Source organism: Callithrix jacchus, chromosome 5, assembly GCF_049354715.1.
Source record: "Callithrix jacchus isolate 240 chromosome 5, calJac240_pri, whole genome shotgun sequence".
In the NCBI taxonomy this organism is placed as follows: domain Eukaryota; kingdom Metazoa; phylum Chordata; class Mammalia; order Primates; family Cebidae; genus Callithrix; species Callithrix jacchus.
This window is the reverse complement of record NC_133506.1, coordinates 93,747,078-93,763,798: the sequence shown is the minus strand read 5'-3', so window position 1 is coordinate 93,763,798 and position 16,721 is coordinate 93,747,078. Positions and strand designations below refer to the sequence as shown.

Sequence of the window (16,721 nt, the reverse complement as noted above, 5' to 3'; positions counted from 1 at the left end):
CACCTGGCCTTTTAAACATTTTGTTTTCCTCTAAACATTTTTAATAATTTTAAATTCATATTCTATAGTAATCATGAACCTATATTCCTTAATTTTAATAATCTACATATAAACATCCAGTTAAAGTTTTGTGGCCGGGCACAGTGGGTCACTCCTCTATTCACAGCACTTTGGGAGGCCCAGGCAGAAGGTTGACCTGAAGTCAGGAGTTCGAGAAAAATATGAAAATTAGGCTGGGAGCCGTGGCTCAAGCCTGTAATCCCAGCACTTTGGGAGGCCGAGGTGGTGTCACCTGAGGTCAGGAGCTTAAGACCAGCCTTACCAACATGGTGAAACCGCATCTCTACTTAAAATACAAAAAATTAGCTGGGTGTGGTGGTGCACATCTGTAATCCCAGCTTCTAGGGAGGGTGAAGCAAGAGAATCGTTTGAACCCCAGAGGCGGAGGTTGCCGTAAGCCGAGATCACTCCATTGCACTGCAGCCTGGACAACAGAGTAAGACTCTGACTCAAACAAAAAACAAATAACAAAAATTAGCTGGGTATGGTGATGGAGGCCTGTAATCCTAGCTACTTCAGAGGCTGAGGCAGGAAAATTGCTTGAACCTGGGAGGTGGAGGTTGCATGCAGTAAACCAAGATTGCACCACTATACTCCAGCCTGGGTGACAGAATGAGACTCTGTCTCAAAAAAAAAAAAAAAAATGCCGTGTGCAGTGTCTCATGTCTGTAATCCCAGCACTTTGGGAGGCTAAGGAAGGTGGATAACAAGGTCAGGAGTTCAAGACTAGCCGGGCCAATATGGTGAAACCTTGTCTCTACAAAAGTACAAAAATTTGCTGGGTATGGTGGTGCATGCCTGTAATCCCAGCTACTTGGGAGGCTGAGGCAGGAGAATCACTTGAACCCGGGAGGCGGAGGTTGCAGTGAGCTGTGATGGGGCCATTGCACCCCAGCCTGGGTGACAGAGCAAGACTGTCTCAAAAAAAAAAAAAAAAGAAAAGTTTTGGATAAGATATAAGGAAATTTAACAATTCCTGATTAAAACAATTATATATTGATTATTCTACATTTGTAATTGCTCTATTTATTTGCTACAAGATAGCATAAATAAGAGATGTCTTTTAAAAATAAACCTGGCTGGGCACGGTGGCTCACGCCTGTAATCCTAGCACTTTGGGAGGCCAAGGCAGGAGGATTGTTTGATCCCAGGTGTTCAGGACCAACCTTGGGCAACATAGTGAGACCCTGTCTTTTTTTTTTTTTTTTTTTTTTTTTTTGAGATGGAGTTTTACTCTTGTCGTCCAGGCTGGAGTGCAGTGACACGATCTCAGCTCACTGTAACCGCCGCCTCCCAGGTTCAAGTGTTTCTCCAGCCTCAGCCTCCTGAGTAGCTGGGATCACAGGTGCTTACCACCATGCCCTGCCAACTTTTGTATTTTTAGTAGAGATGGGATTTTGCTATGTTGGCCAGGCTGGTCTTGAACTTCTGACCTCAGGTGATCTGCCCACCTTGGCCTCCCAAAATGCTGGTTTTACAGTCGTGAGCCACAGCACCTGGCCCATCTCTTTTTTAGAATAATTCTTAAAAATAAAAATTAAGAGCCAGGTGCGGTGGCTCAAGCCTGTAATCCCAGCACTTTGGGAGGCCGAGGCGGGTGGATCACGAGGTCAAGAGATCGAGACCATTCTGGTCAACATAGTGAAACCCCGTCTCTACTAAAAATACAAAAAATTAGCTGGGTATGGTGGTGTGTGCCTGTAATCCCAGCTACTCAGGAGACTGAGGCAGGAGAATTGCCTGAACCCAGGAGACGGAGGTTGCGGTGAGCCAAGATTGCGCCATTGCACTCCAGCCTGGGTAACAAGAACGAAACTCCGTCTCAAAAGTAAATAAATAAAAATTAAGGTCAAGCACAGCAGCTCATACCTATAATTCCAGCACTTTAGGAGGCCAGGGCAGGCAGATCACGAGGTCAGGAGTTTGAGACCAGCCTGGCCAACATGGTGAAACCCATGTCTACTAAAAATACAAAATTAGTCAGGCATGGTGGCACACGCCTGTAATCCCAGCTACTTAGGAGGCTGAGGCAGGAGAATTTCTTGAACTCGGGAGGCAGAGGTTGCAGTAAGCTGAGATTGTGCCACTGCACTCCAGCCTGGGCAACAGAGCAAGACTCTGTCTCAAAAAAAAAAAAAAAATTAAAAAATACATATATAAACTAAAGAGTTTATCTGAATATGCTTTCAATAACACCATCCCTGTCATTTACATGTACTACCATGACCTACTCTGATTTTTCTCAAAGAAAATAGAAGTATTGTTGTAAACTGAATAATTTATCCCATTTCTTCACTTCTGCCTGTATCCATGTTTGTCATGACTTCATGGTGGGCAGGGTACATTTTTCTCCTCTTGATGTGCTTTGACCAATGGCATGTGGGTAGAATTGACAGTGTGCAGTTCTAAACTTGGGCCTCTGAGAGACCTCAAATCTTTCTGCTTACTCTTATGCTTCCTCTAGCTCTATGAGAATATCTCATGGATTCAAAGAGGGTGAGAGACACCAGTAGCCAAGGCCCTACCAGGCATCCTCCAGAACTGCTGCGTGAAGCAAAGCCACCAAACTCAGCCTTGCTAGCACTTTGGGAGGCTGAGGTGTGGTGGTGCACATCTGTAATCCCATCTACTAGGGAGGGTGAAGCAAGAGATTCACTTGAACCCCAGAGATGGAGGTTGTAGTCAGCCAAGATTGTGCCTTTGCACTCCAGCCTGGACAACAAAGTAGGACTCTGACTCAAAACAAAACAAAACAAAAAACTAATAGCAAAAATTAGCCAAGTATGGTGGTGGAGGCCTGTAGTCCCGGCTGTTTCTGAGGCTGAGATGGGTTGTTGTGCAGGTCCATGAGAATAAATTAAAAGTTATTAAGGCACTGAGTTTCTTGGTATCATGTGCCATAATTTTGAAATATGTTGGTTTAATCTAGGCTATCTTTTTCTTTTTTTTTTTTGTTTTTTTGTTTTTTTGAGACGGAGTCTAGCTCTGTCACCCAGGCTGGAGTGCAGTGATGCAATCACCACTCAATGGAGCCTGGACCTCCCAGGCTCAAGCCATCCTCCTACCTCAGCCTCCTGAGTAGCTGGGACTGCAGGTGCATGCCACCATGCTAGCTAGTTTTTGTATTTTTTATAGAGATGGGGTTTCACTGAGCCAGGCGCGGTGGCTCATGCCTATAATCCTAGCACTTTGGGAGGCTGAGGTGGGTGGATCACCTGAGGTCAGGAGTTCAAGATCAGCCTGGCCATTATGGCGAAACCCCATCTTTAACAAAAAAAGAGAGATGGGGTTTTACCATGTCGGCTAGGCTGGTATTGAACTCCTGGACTCAAGTGATCTACCTGCCTCGCCTCCCAAAGTGCTAGGATTACAGACCTGAGCCACTCTGTGCATGGTCGCAGCTGTCATTTGAAAAGTTAAGTAGACTACTTTGACTGATAAAACTAGCCTTTTAGAGGCAGGGGCTCATGTATATATCCTAACAATTGTTCCATAAAAGCTTGCAAATTGGGAACTGATAAATCTGAAGCCCCTGCCCACTTTCATCCCCTCTGGTTGCCCACTTTCATACCCACTGGTTGTTATAGCCAATAACATGTCTGTGACTTGGCGTGAGGGCATATTACTGCTTATCTGTTTTGGACAAACATAGTCATGCATTTGTTCTGTTTGGAAGAGAGAATGGATAATAGTCAACACTCTTTGCAGCAGAAAAAGGCAAAAACCAATAAAACCAATTTTGATTGTATAGACATGATATTATAGGTAGTCCTTAGCTTGATGGAAACTTGAAATATTTCTCCTTAAAACATGTTTTAAAGGGTAGTTGGGTTTCCAGGTAGTTCGTTCTTTCAAATGAATGAATGTTTGTTCTTTTATCAATTCCCTTTCATCACTGCATGTTAGGCTGTATATTAAAAACTAAGGAAGCCGGGTGCGGTGGCTTACGCCTGTAATCCCAGCACTTTGGGAGGCTGAGGCGGGTGGATCACAAGGTCAAGATCGAGACCATCCTGGTCAACATGGTGAAACCCCGTCTCTACTAAAAATACAAAAATTAGCTGGGCATGGTGGCGCGTGCCTGTAATCACAGCTATTCAGGAGGCTGAGGCAGAATTGTCTGAACCCAGGAGGCGGAGGTTGCGGTGAGCCGAGATCATGCCATTGCACTCCAGCCTGGGTAGCAAGAGCGAAAACTCCGTCTCATAAATAAATAAATAAATAAATCAAAACTAAGGATACAAAAAAAAAGAGAGCTCTTACCAGGAAGAAGTTTGAAATCATGTGTTGGCATTACCATGTAAACATATGATTAAAATATAATACAGAAGATAGTAAACCGAAGCCATGAACAAAGTAAAAGGAGAGTAGATAAAGGTGTTTCTAAATGTACACTGAAGAGAAGAAAATGTATAAAAAGCAGATTCTGGCCAGGTGCAGTAGCTCACGCCTCTAATCCTAGCACTTTGGGAGAATGAGGTGAGAGGATTGCATGAGCTCAGGAGTTCAAGACTAGCCAGGGCAACCATTTCAAAAATTTAAAAGTTAAAAAATGAAAGTAGATATTTTGATTAATAATAAAGCCAAACTAGTTCCATTAAGATACTTAATTCTCAACGTTGGTTTACGTCGGTTCTTCCACCATTCCTTGGAGCTCCGGTTTTCAGCCTCTTTCCAGGCTACCTTGTAGCAATTTGAGGGTCTGTCATCAGTTGCTGCTCGGTTTCAAAGATCCAGGAGAAGCTTAGTGTTGTGTCAAGATGAGGATGGATCCAACACAGAAGTTTAATCCAACCTTCATCCCAGAGTCTTCACAAATGCTCACCGAAGATAATTCCTGGGACGATTCAGGGGCCTCTCAAAACTTCTTTGAGACATTGATAAAGAACCTTAGTAAGCTGACTCTCAATGCTAGTACTGAATTTTCTTACCCTTTACCAGAAGGTTTACTTCATCAACAGTCTATAGGAGCAGCAGTCCTCAGGGAAGTTGGAGATGATTTGCCTTACAGGAGGGGAGGAATAAGAACATTGCTGTCTGTGCAGAGAGAAAGGATGGCAAGATTCAGATACATGTTACTTGGCAGAGGTCCTAGGAAGCATGTAAGAACAGGAACAAACACTGGACTTAAGGGAGTTAAGAATGCATCAGCCGGGCCGGTGGCTCACGCCTGTAATCCCAGCACTTTGGGAGGCTAAGGCAGGTGGATCACAATGTCAGGGGTTTGAGACCAGCCTGGCCAACATGGTGAAACCCTGTCTCTACTTAAAAATACAAAAATTGCCGGAACGATCCAAGATGGCCGATCGCTAACATCCCGGGATTGCAGCTCTCAGGGATGGCACGGAGAACTAGAGGACGCCACACTTTCAGACAAATTCTGGTCGCTCACGGAGCAGAAGATCCCCCAGTGGAGGAAACACACGGGTGGCCAGCGCGACTCTCGTGGCTGGTGCAGTGGTTCTGCCGGCACCTCGGCGCGGCAGCTCTCGGAGCAGAGTAAACAGGTTCGGAGGACCCGCACGGATCCCCAGCAGGACACCAGAGCCAGGCGCAGCGGCTGTGATGGCACCTCTGCGCGGCAGCACTCGGCGCAGAGTAAACGGGACCGGTTCCCCTTCTGACCGAGGTTTGGAGCCCCGGGAAGGCAGAGTCACCTACTACAGACACAAGAAGGAAGCCAGACAGGAGAATCCTGGGCAGAAAAGCACCATCAGTTTTAACGCCGCTGCTCTGGCCCTGGGAACTAACAACCTGGAGGTCCACTCAAGAGACCTAATCTGAAAGTTGGTAATTTCAAAGACGACGGGAGGATAAATTTACAATGATGGGAAGAAACCAGCGTAAAAAAGCTGAGAATACTCAAAGTCAGAATGCCTCTCTCTCTAAAGATGATCCCAGTTCCACATCAACAATGGAACAAGGCTTGATGGAGAACGAGCGCATCCTGATGAAAGAATCACTCTTCAAGGAATGGATAATAACAAACTTTGGTGAGTTAAAAGACCATGTTGTAGCCCAACGTAAAGAAACTAGGAACTTTGAAAAAAGGTTTGATGAACTCCTATTGAGAACAGACAACTTAGAGAGGAGTATGAGTGAATTAATGGAACTGAAGAATACAATACAGGAACTCCGAGAAGTATGCACAGGTTTAAACACTCGAATTGTTCAAGCAGAAGAAGGGATATCAGAGGTCAAAGTCCAACTTAATGAAATAAAACGTGAAGAAAAGATTAGAGAAAAAAGGATAAAAAGGAATGAGCAAAGTCTCCAAGAAATGTGGGACTATGTGAAAAGACCAAATTTACGTTTGATAGGTGTACCTGAATGCGACGGAGAGAATGAATCCAAGCTGGAAAATACCCTTCAGGATATTATTCAGGAAAATTTTCCTAAACTAGCAAAGCAGGTCAACATTCAACCCCAGGTAATACAGAGAACACCACAAAGATATTCCTCAAGAAGAGCAACCCCAAGGCACATAATCATTAGATTCACCAGGGTTGAAACGAAGGAGAAAATACTAAGGGCAGCCAGAGAAAAAGGTCAGATTACCCACAAAGGCAAGCCTATCAGACTTACAGCAGATCTCTCAGCAGAAACTCTACAAGCCAGAAGAGAGTGGGGGCCAATATTCAACATCCTCAAAGAACAGAACCTTCAGCCCAGAATTTCATATCTAGCCAAACTAAGCTTCATAACTGAAGGAAAAATAAAATCTTTTATGAACAAGCAAGAACTCAGAGATTTTATTACCACCAGGCCTGCTTTACAAGAGCTTCTGAAAGAAGCATTACACACAGAAAGAAACAACCAGTATTAGCCTTTCTAAAAATACACCAAAAAGTAAAGAGCACCAACATAAAGAAGAATTTACACCAACGAATGGATAAAACAGCCAGTCAACATCAAATGGCAGTAACCCTAAATTTAAATTGACTAAATCCCCCAATCAAAAGACACAGCCAAAACCCAATGGCATGTTACATCCAGACCTGTTTCACATGCAAGGATACACAAAGACTCAAAACAAAGGGATGGAGAAAGATTTACCAACCAAATGGAGAGCAAAAATAAATAATAAATAAATAAAAAGCAGGAGTTGCAATTCTCGTATCGGATAAAATAGATTTTAAAGCAACAAAGATATAGTGGTTGCTTTATAAAAGGATCAATGCAACAACAAGAGCTAACGATCCTAACACCCAGATACGAGACTTAGATTCAATGAGACAGAAAATTAATAAGGATATCAAGGACTCGAACTCATATCCAGAACAAGTAAACTTAATAAATATTTATAGAGCTCTCCACTTCAAATACACAAAATATACATTTTAGTCAATACCACACCACACCTACCCATAAGTTTAAATGAAACATTGATGGGCCATTATTAATACCCAATTTTTTTCAAAATAAAGCAATATTTCCATTTACTCTCCCTCTTTCTTTTCCTCTTTCTTCCTCTCCTTATTTTTTTTTTTCTTTCTTTCTCTCAAAAAAAAAAAAGAAATCAACTTGTAAACCTCTAGATCCAGGTCGGCAATGTCTCTCTCATTGCTTGATTCCCTTCCTTCCCTTCCCTCCCTCCCTCCCTCCCTCCCTCCCCGCTTCCTCCCTTCATCCCTTCCTTCCTCGCTACCGTCCTTCTTCTCTCCCTTCCTGCCTTCCTCCCCACCCCCCCAAAAAAATACAAAAATTAGCCAGGCGTGCTGGCATGCACCTGTAATCCCAGCTACTCAGGTGGCTCAGGGAGGAGAATTGCTTGAACCTGGGAGGCAGAGGTTGCAGTGAGCCAAGAGCGTGCCATTGCACTCCAGCCTGGGAGACAGAGTGAGACTCCGTCTCAAAAAAAAAAAAGGGCTGGGCGCGGTGGCTCACACCTGTAATCCCAGCACTTTAGGAGGCCGAGGCAGGTGGATCACGAGGTCAAGAGATCGAGACCATCCTGGTCAACATGGTGAAACCCTGTTTCTACTAAAAATACAAAAAATTAGCTGGGCATGGTGGTGCATGCCTGTAATCCCAGCTACTCAGGAGGCTGAGGCAGGAGAATTGCCTGAACCCAGGAGGCGGAGGTTGCGGTGAGGTGAGATCGCGCCATTGCACTCCAGCCTGGGTAACAAGAACAAAACTCCGTCTCAAAAAAAAAAAAAAAAAGGAAACTGAAGCAAAGTTACTTGTGGATAAAGAAAGCATTAGCTCGTTTGGGTAGAGCATAATAATTAGATTTTCTGGCTTTCAAAAATTTGGGTTGCAATAAGAGCAAACTTTATGCTATTTTTACAGTTTTCAGTACAAAAGGGTGTATATATAGAAACAATAAAGTTGATGTTTGAATACCAAAAAAAAAAAAAAGATAATTCTCCCTTAAAATGTTTCTATGGAAAATGCTTTTCTAAGCCTAGTGAGTCCAAAACACATCTGTCTACCAACTCTTTTCTCTATGCCTAGCCCACCATAAGTGAGACTGAAATACTTTTTTTCACTGTATGTGATTTAATGCTGTTGAGATAAGGTCTCTCACAAGAGGATTTGTTTGGAGCTTTAAGAGCACTAGTCCTTTGTAGGAGAGCATACTGTGGCAATGAGAACCTATGGGTTGTTTGTAAAAAGCAAGTGTTTTAAAATTGTGGTTGTCACAATATATTATTTTCTCCTTGCTGCCTAATAGTTGAGTGGTATGCAATACCTTGTGCCACTTACTTAAAGCCTTAAACTGGTCATATTAAAAACAAGTACAGACTGGGCGCCGTGGCTCACACCTGTAATCCCAGCACTTCAGAGGCAGAGGTGGGTGGACCATTTGAGCTCAGGAGGTTGAGAGTAGTCTGGGCAAAATGGTGAAACCCATCTCTACCAAAAATACAAAATATTAGCTGGTCATGGTGGCATGTGCGTGTAGTCCCAGCTACTGGGGAGGCTGAGGCATGAGAATCTTTTGAGCCTGGGAGGCAGAGGTTGCAGTGAGCTAAGATTGTGCTACTGCCCCCTAGCCTGGGCGACAAGAGTGAGACCCTGTCCCACAAAACAAACAAAACAACTAGTACAGGTTGAGTATCCCTAAACCAAAATTCCAAAATCTGAAATGCTCCAAAATCCAAAACTCATTGGGCCATTTCACATTTTGAATATTCAGATTAGGGATGCTCAACCAGTAATTATAATGCAAATATTCCAAAATAATGGGGGAAATCAGAAATATAATTGGCAGAATGTAACCTGGCTTCCCTTGGGTTGCTTTCATGATGATTTCCATAGACTTTTTTCAGCTAAATTTTGTATTTTATTTAACACTTTTCAGATCAGTATAAAACTTTTCCCTTTATTTTTATTACTGATCTTGGAGAAAACTGGTTTCTGAAATAGAATATCTTGGCCTTTTAAAAAATCACTAGTTTTATTTTAAATATTCCAGTGCCCCTAAAAAGTTAAACAATAACCTCACTGATTTACAAGGCTTCCAGGAGGTTTGATTTATAACTGAAAGGGCAGTGAATGATGTTTATCAGCACCAATTTGCATGATTAATCAGACCCTAATGAGTTTTATTTATTTATTTATTTATTTATTTTTGAGACGGAGTTTTGCTCTTCTTACCCAGGCTGGAGTGCAATGGTGCGATCTCGGCTCACCGCAACCTCTGCCTCCTGGGTTCAGGCAATTCTCCTGCCTCAGCCTCCTGAGTAGCTGGGATTACAGGCATGCACCACCATGCCCAGCTAATTTTTTGTATTTTTAGTAGAGACGGGGTTTCACCATGTTGACCAGGATGGTCTCGATCTCTTGACCTTGTGATCCACCCGCCTCGGCCTCCCAAAGTGCTGGGATTACAGGCTTGAGCCACCGCGCCCGGCCCCTAATGAGTTTTAGATCATCATAATTGCTTAGTAAATTTCCTGTCATCTAACTAAAAAAAAAAAATCTGTTTATCACCAGATCCTAGAACCCTATCAATATTATCTGTGCTATGTAAATAGTTCTGAATAGTGCAATATGGCTTATAGGGTTTTGGTGTTTGGGAAGAACAATGGGCAGGCTGCAGAAACTAAGTAGCTGAAACAAGAAAAGGTCATCTTTAGGGAGAAAACAAGGAACTAGATTTCACTATACACATTAAAATCTAAGGCTTAAATGTAAATTTTTAAATTTATTAGAAGAAGGTAACATTTTTCTTTTTGATAAATGGGTTTATTTGTAGTATAAAGAAATAATGGAATTTTAATATTGAAAGGGATTTTAGATTCCAGCTCTCATTTGATAGGATAGACCCAAAGAAATGAGGGACTTAACCTAGAGCCACATAGCTGGTTAGTGATATACCAGGACTAGAATTTCTACCATGTATCCCAATTCTTTTATTTTACTGTACCATACTACCAGGTTGTGTTCAGAGGGAATTTTTAGTTGACTAACTTTATAACTTTAGTGATATTAATTTAAAACTTTAAAAAACCTTTAATTTTAGGTAAAGAATTTACATTTTTGGATGGGCATGGTGGCTCACACCTGTAGTTCCACCACTTTGAGAGGGTAAGACAGGAGGGTCATTTGAGCTCAAGAGTTCAAGTCCAGCCTGGGCAACGTAGTGAGATCTAGTCTCTACAAGAACATACAAAAATTAGCTGGGTATGGTAGCATACGTCTGTAGTCCCAGCTACTCAGGAGGCTAAGGCAGGAGAATCTCTTGAGTCCAGGAGGTTGAGGCTCCATTGAGCTGTGATCATGCCACTGCACTTGCCTGGGCAACAAAGCAAGACCCTGTCTCAAAAAGAAAAAAACAAAAAAAGAATTTACATTTTTCCATCTACACGAATGACTCTTACTGGCTTAAATATCGTCTATAACTTTGTCTAACTACATAAGAAAACAGTAATGGAAATAGAACTAGAGGCAAGTTACTTTGCTATTTCCTCATTTATAAAATGAAGGGTTCAGAGCAGAGACATTTAAGATTATTTTCCTTTTTTTTTGAGACAGAGTCTTTCTCTGTCGCCAGGCTGGAGTGCAATGGCCTGATCTTGGCTTACTGTAACCTCTGCCTCCTGGGTTCAAGCGATTTTCCTCCTTCAGCCTCCCAAGTAGCTGGGACTACAGGCCGGTGCCATCATGCCCAGATAATTTTTATATTATCAGTAGAGGCGGGGTTTCATCATGTTGGCCAGGATGGTCTTGATCTCTTGACTTTGTGATCCTCCCATCTCGGCTTCCTACAGTGCTGGGATTACAGGCGTGAGCAACCGCGCCTGGTTTTAAGATTATTTTTTCTATCTTTCATCATTTCTTTGGCATCCTTTTTGCTCCTTGCTTATTCCGTAGCCCACTGACTTCACTAATAAGCCAGTACTGGCCAGGCATGGTGGCTCACACCTGTAATTCCAGCACTTTGGGAGGCTGAGCGGGGTGGATCACCTAAGGTCAGGAGTTTGAGACCACCCTGCCCAACATGGTGAAACCCCACCTCTACTAAAAATACAAAAACGAGCTGGGCATGGTGGCGGTCGCCTGTAGTCCCAACTATTAGGAAGGCTAAGGCAGAATTGCTTGAACTCGGGAAGCAGAGGTTGCAGTCAACCAAGATCCACTCACTGCATTCCAGCCTGGGTGACAAGTGAAACTCCATATCCAAAAGAAAAAAAAGAAAAAAAGCCAGTACTGCCCTTGTGTATTATTATAAGATGTTCTTATACAATGTTCCACAGAGGATAACATTCTACCTACAAGCTGTTTTTCTTTTCTTTCTCCCTCCCTTCGTTTTTGAGTTGGGGTCTGACTATATTGCCCAGGCTATAGTGCAGTGATGATTCACAGGAGAGATTATAACACACTGCAGCCTTGAACGCCAGTGCTCCAGCAATCCTCCTGCCTCAGCTTTTTAAGTAACTGAGAGAGCAGGTACACATCAAACCTAGCACAAGCTGTTTTTCTTCTTTTTTAAAAATATTTTTTCAGACTGGGCGTGGTAGAAAATATATTTTTGAGCCACCATGCCCAGCTAATTTATATAATTTAATTTGTAATGATGGCTGTTTTTAATAATTGTCTTGCAAAAAATCTTGACAGTTTAGGCTGGCGCTGGTGGCCCATGCCTGTAATTCCAGAACTTTGGGAGGCCAGGGATGGCAGATCATTTGAGTTCATGAGTTTGAGACCAGCCTGGGGAACACGGTGAACCCCATCTTTGCTAAAATACAAAAATTAGCTTGGTGTAGTGGTGGGCGCCTGTAATCTCAGGTATTTGGGAGGCTGAGGCAGGAGAATTGCTTGAACCCATCAGGTGGAGGTTGCAGTGAGCCGAGATTGAGCCACTGCATCTACAGCCTGGATGATAGAGGACAGAGTGAGACTCCCTCTTTTATTTATTTTATTTTTTTTGAGACGGAGTTTCACTCTTGTTACCCAGGCTGGAGTGCAATGGCACGATCTCGGCTCACCGCAACCTCCGCCTCCTGGGTTCAGGCAATTCTCCTGCCTCAGCCTCCCCAGTAGCTGGGATTACAGGAACGCGCCACCATGCCCAGCTAATTTTTTGTGTTTTTAGTAGAGAGGGTTTCACCATGTTGACCAGGATGGTCTCGATCTCTTGACCTTGTGATCCACCCGCCTCGGCCTCCCAAAGTGCTGGGGGGATTACAGGCTTGAGCCACCACCGCGCCTGGCCAGAGACTCCCTCTTAAAAAAAAAAATTGACAGTTTAGTTGACTTCATCATACCATTGATTAGAAGGGTACTCTTTGGTATCATATTAAAATATAGGTTATTTAAAAGTAGAAACCATTTCTTTTTGGTACTATTTGATGATTAACACATTTTTGACCCCCAGGTATTACAGGAAACCATAGCTAAAACCACTCTCTTGAAAAGAGGCCAGGCCGGTGACTCACATCTGTAATCCCAGCACTTTGGGAGGCCAAGGCAGGCGGATCACACGAAGTCAAGAGTTCGAGACCAGCCTGGCCAACATGATGAAAGCCTGTCTCTACTAAAAATGCAAAAATTAAGCTGGGCATGGTGGCTTGTACCTATAGTCCCAGCTAGCTGGGAGGCTGAGGTGGGAGTGGGAGGATGGCTTGAGCCTGGGAGGTGGAAGCTGCTGTGAGCCGAGATGCTGCCATTGCACTCTAGCCTGTGTGACAGAGCGAGACCCTATCTCAAAAAAGAAAAGAAAGAAGAAAATGAAATAAAATATATAATGTGTATATAATTATATAGTCTACAGTTTAGAGTTTTATGTCCCCCAAACTCATCATGTTTTGTGATATATACATTCGATTATTATAAATATCTTCCAAACCTTGGAGCTCTCACTTGCCAAATTTAGGACAATTTATGCCCGTAGTCCCAGCTCTCAGGAGGCTGAGGCGGGAGAATTGCTTAAACCCAGGAGGCAGATGTTGCAGTGAGTTGAGATACCACCACTGCGCTTCAGCCTGGGTGACAGAGCAAGACTCTGTCTAAAAAAAAAAAAGAAGTTACTGTTCAATGAACTACAGGAGATTGTGCTAAACTTCAAACAGAACTGAAATATCAAGTTTTTAAAAATGTAAAAAAATTATTTCATAAACATATTAAGGGCTCCTAGAATAAAGATTCTGTCTGAGGAATTTCTGGAGCCACAAATTCCTAATTTATGGTGAATTAAATGAATAAAACAAGCTTGAAAGACTCTAAAGTTGTGCTTAAGAATGTTATGTAACTCATTGACTAAAGCTATGGAATTGTGGTCTGTTCAGTGATTAAGACAAACAAGAAATCAGGCCTTGAGTGCTTACAGCCTTTGTTAACTTTGATTTCCTCTGCTCCTGGCCTTTCCTCATTCTCTCCATCCATGTGTTTGATGGGTTAGTGTACTTATTTATAGGAGAAGATAATCCCTAAGTATATCCTAATATGATAAATTATGCCAGTAAGAATATCTTAGTACACACACAGACACACACACATTAGTATTTTTAAGGAAGTGTAATTATTGATTAATTTAATCATGACATCTAATCTAGCACGTATATAGGACAAACGAAAAGCCTCCACTTTTTGGAAATCATTTTAAACACACTTTGTAATTATGTACCCAACATTAATTTTTCAGGCTTAGAGCAACTCCCTGATGTTAGAGATGGAAATCAGATATTGACCTGGAAAATATATTTAAAAACAAAAACTTTCTCTTTCTTCTATCTGTACCTGACCCTCCTCCCCCAAGTTTTGGCTATAAAGATAGAATTTTGGTCATTGCAGAGTTTTCCATTCCAATTTAGGTCAATGATGAGAAAAATTATTAGTGATGGGAACTAGTTTATTTCTGAAATTCTATTCAATGATGATACCTTCTGACCTTATAAGCATTTAACTTGTGACAGCCATTTGTCTTACTCTAAATTTGAAAGGTTCTAATAGTATCTTTTATATACTAAAAATAACTGTACATCATTTCTTATTAGACTTCAGAACTGCTTTTAACAGTGTTTGCCCTTCCACTAGGGCTTCAGAATTTTGAGAATCAATCTTTAGTTCAGTGATAAAGTTCATAGGAAGAACAGCAACCTCCCTGCAAACAGTCTCCTGTGTTTTGAGCTAGGAATAGGAGACCATGCGTGTGGAAATCATGTTTTCCTTTCTGTAGTAAACTCTTAAGAACCATGGTTATATCCTTGATGAACTCAAGGCAATATATGCTTTAAGATCCTGTAAAAGATGCAAAATTTCAAGAAGTTAAGAATAATTCATTGATTATACCACTTGCAGAAAGAAACCACTTTTATGCTGGACATGGTGGCTCACACCTGTAATCCCAGCACTTTGGGAGGCTGAGGTGGGAGGATTGCTTGAGCCTAGCCTGGGCAACATAATGAGATCCTATCTCTACAAAAAATAAAAAATTAGCTGGGTGTCATGGCATGTGCCTGTAGTTCCTGGTGCACTGGGAAAGAGGTGGGAAGATCCCATGAGCCCAGGAGTTTGACACTGGAGTGAGCTGTGATGGTGCCACAACACTTCAGCCTGGGCTATAGAGCAATATCCTATCTCATAAAAAAGAAAAACTTCTTTTTAACATGTCATATGTCCTCCTCAACTTTCTATATGTACACATTTCTTTTACAAAAAGAAGCCATTCTCAAGGCTGTTTTTGTATTTAACGAGTCATAAATACAGTGTCATGTCACATCTGTCTATACATTATCTTAAAAAACACTGGCCTTGGCCAGGTGCGGTGGCTCAAGCCTGTAATCCCAGCACTTTGGGAGGCCGAGGCGGGTGAATCACGAGGTCAAGAGATCGAGACCATCCTGGTCAACATGGTGAAACCCTGTCTCTACTAAAAATACAAAAAATTAGCTGTGCACGGTGGCGCATGCCTGTAATCCCAGCTACTGGGGAGGCTGAGGCAGGAGAATTGCCTGAACCCAGGAGGCGGAGGTTGCGGTGAGCCGAGGTCGCACCATTGCACTCCAGCCTGGGTAACAAGAGCAAAATTCCGTCTCAAAAAAAAAAAAACAAAAAAACAAAAAAAACGGGCCTTTTAAAAGGTTAAATAACTGCTTATTAAAGTACTACAGAAATACATAGAATGAAATACGAAAGCCTTCCCTTAAGTGTTGTTTTGTATACCATCATTTTCAGTAATAACATGGTATTCCAAATATTGGTATTTATTTATTTATTTATGAAATAGAGTTTTGCTTTGTCACTCAGGCAGGAGTGCAGTGGCTGATCGTGGCTCATTGCAACCCAGGCAGGACTGCAGTGGCCGATCTTGGCTCATTGCAACTTCTGCCTCCTTGGTTCAACTGATTCTAGTGCCCCAGCTACCCAAATAGCTGGGACCACAGTCACATGCCACTGTGCCCACCCTCCCAAGTAGCTGGGATTACTAGGCCCATGTCACCATACCTGGCTGATTTTTGTATTTTTAGTAGAAGTGGTTTCGCTGTGTTGGCCAGTCTGGTCTTGAACTCCTGACCTCAGGTGATCTGCCTACCTCAGCTTCACACAGTTCTGGGATTACAGGCGTGAGCCACTGGGCCACTCCAATACTGATATTTTTAAATGTAACTTTTCGCTTTGATTCAGGCATCCTATGTCCATAATGGCCTCAGGGTAGCAGTTCTCCCCTTTTATCTTCCTTGGAGGTTTGCTACAGATCAAGTTCCCATGCTGGCACCCAGATTCAGTAAATTGGGGTTATTTAAACTGTTACTCCTATACCATATGTAGCTTTTCTTAAGAAGTTTGTGACTCTTTAAGCCCTCTTAATTTTGGTGGCACATAGCTGTAACTCTTTGATCAATGGGATTGTTAATAAAGGTAACAATGTGAATATTCCTGAAATAGATTTGTTCTGTGTTTTAACTTGAAACTATATTTTCTGCCAGATATAGAAAAACACTGCCGGCTGGGCGTGGTGGTTCACACCTGTAATCCAAGCACTTTGGAGGCCAAAGTGGGCAGATCACCTGAGGTGGCGAGTTCAAGACCAGCCTGACCAACATGGTGAAACCTCGTCTTAAAAAAAAAAGGAAGAAAAACACTGCCTAACTGATGAGAGTATCAATAACCCTAGGGAATTCTTGAAGTCATTATTAGTTTTTGGTATTAATATCTGACAATGGCTACTCAGTATCTTGACTTTGGCTCAAAATATAAGAGAGAGGTAT

General features: G+C 42.4%; 1 protein-coding gene across 5 annotated transcripts in view; it reads left to right on the top strand.

The window, feature by feature from the left end:
- SKA2 (spindle and kinetochore associated complex subunit 2) overlaps positions 1-16,721 on the top strand; it is a 36,988-nt gene that overhangs the window by 8,899 nt on the left and 11,368 nt on the right. The gene's annotated exons all lie outside the window — the stretch shown is intronic.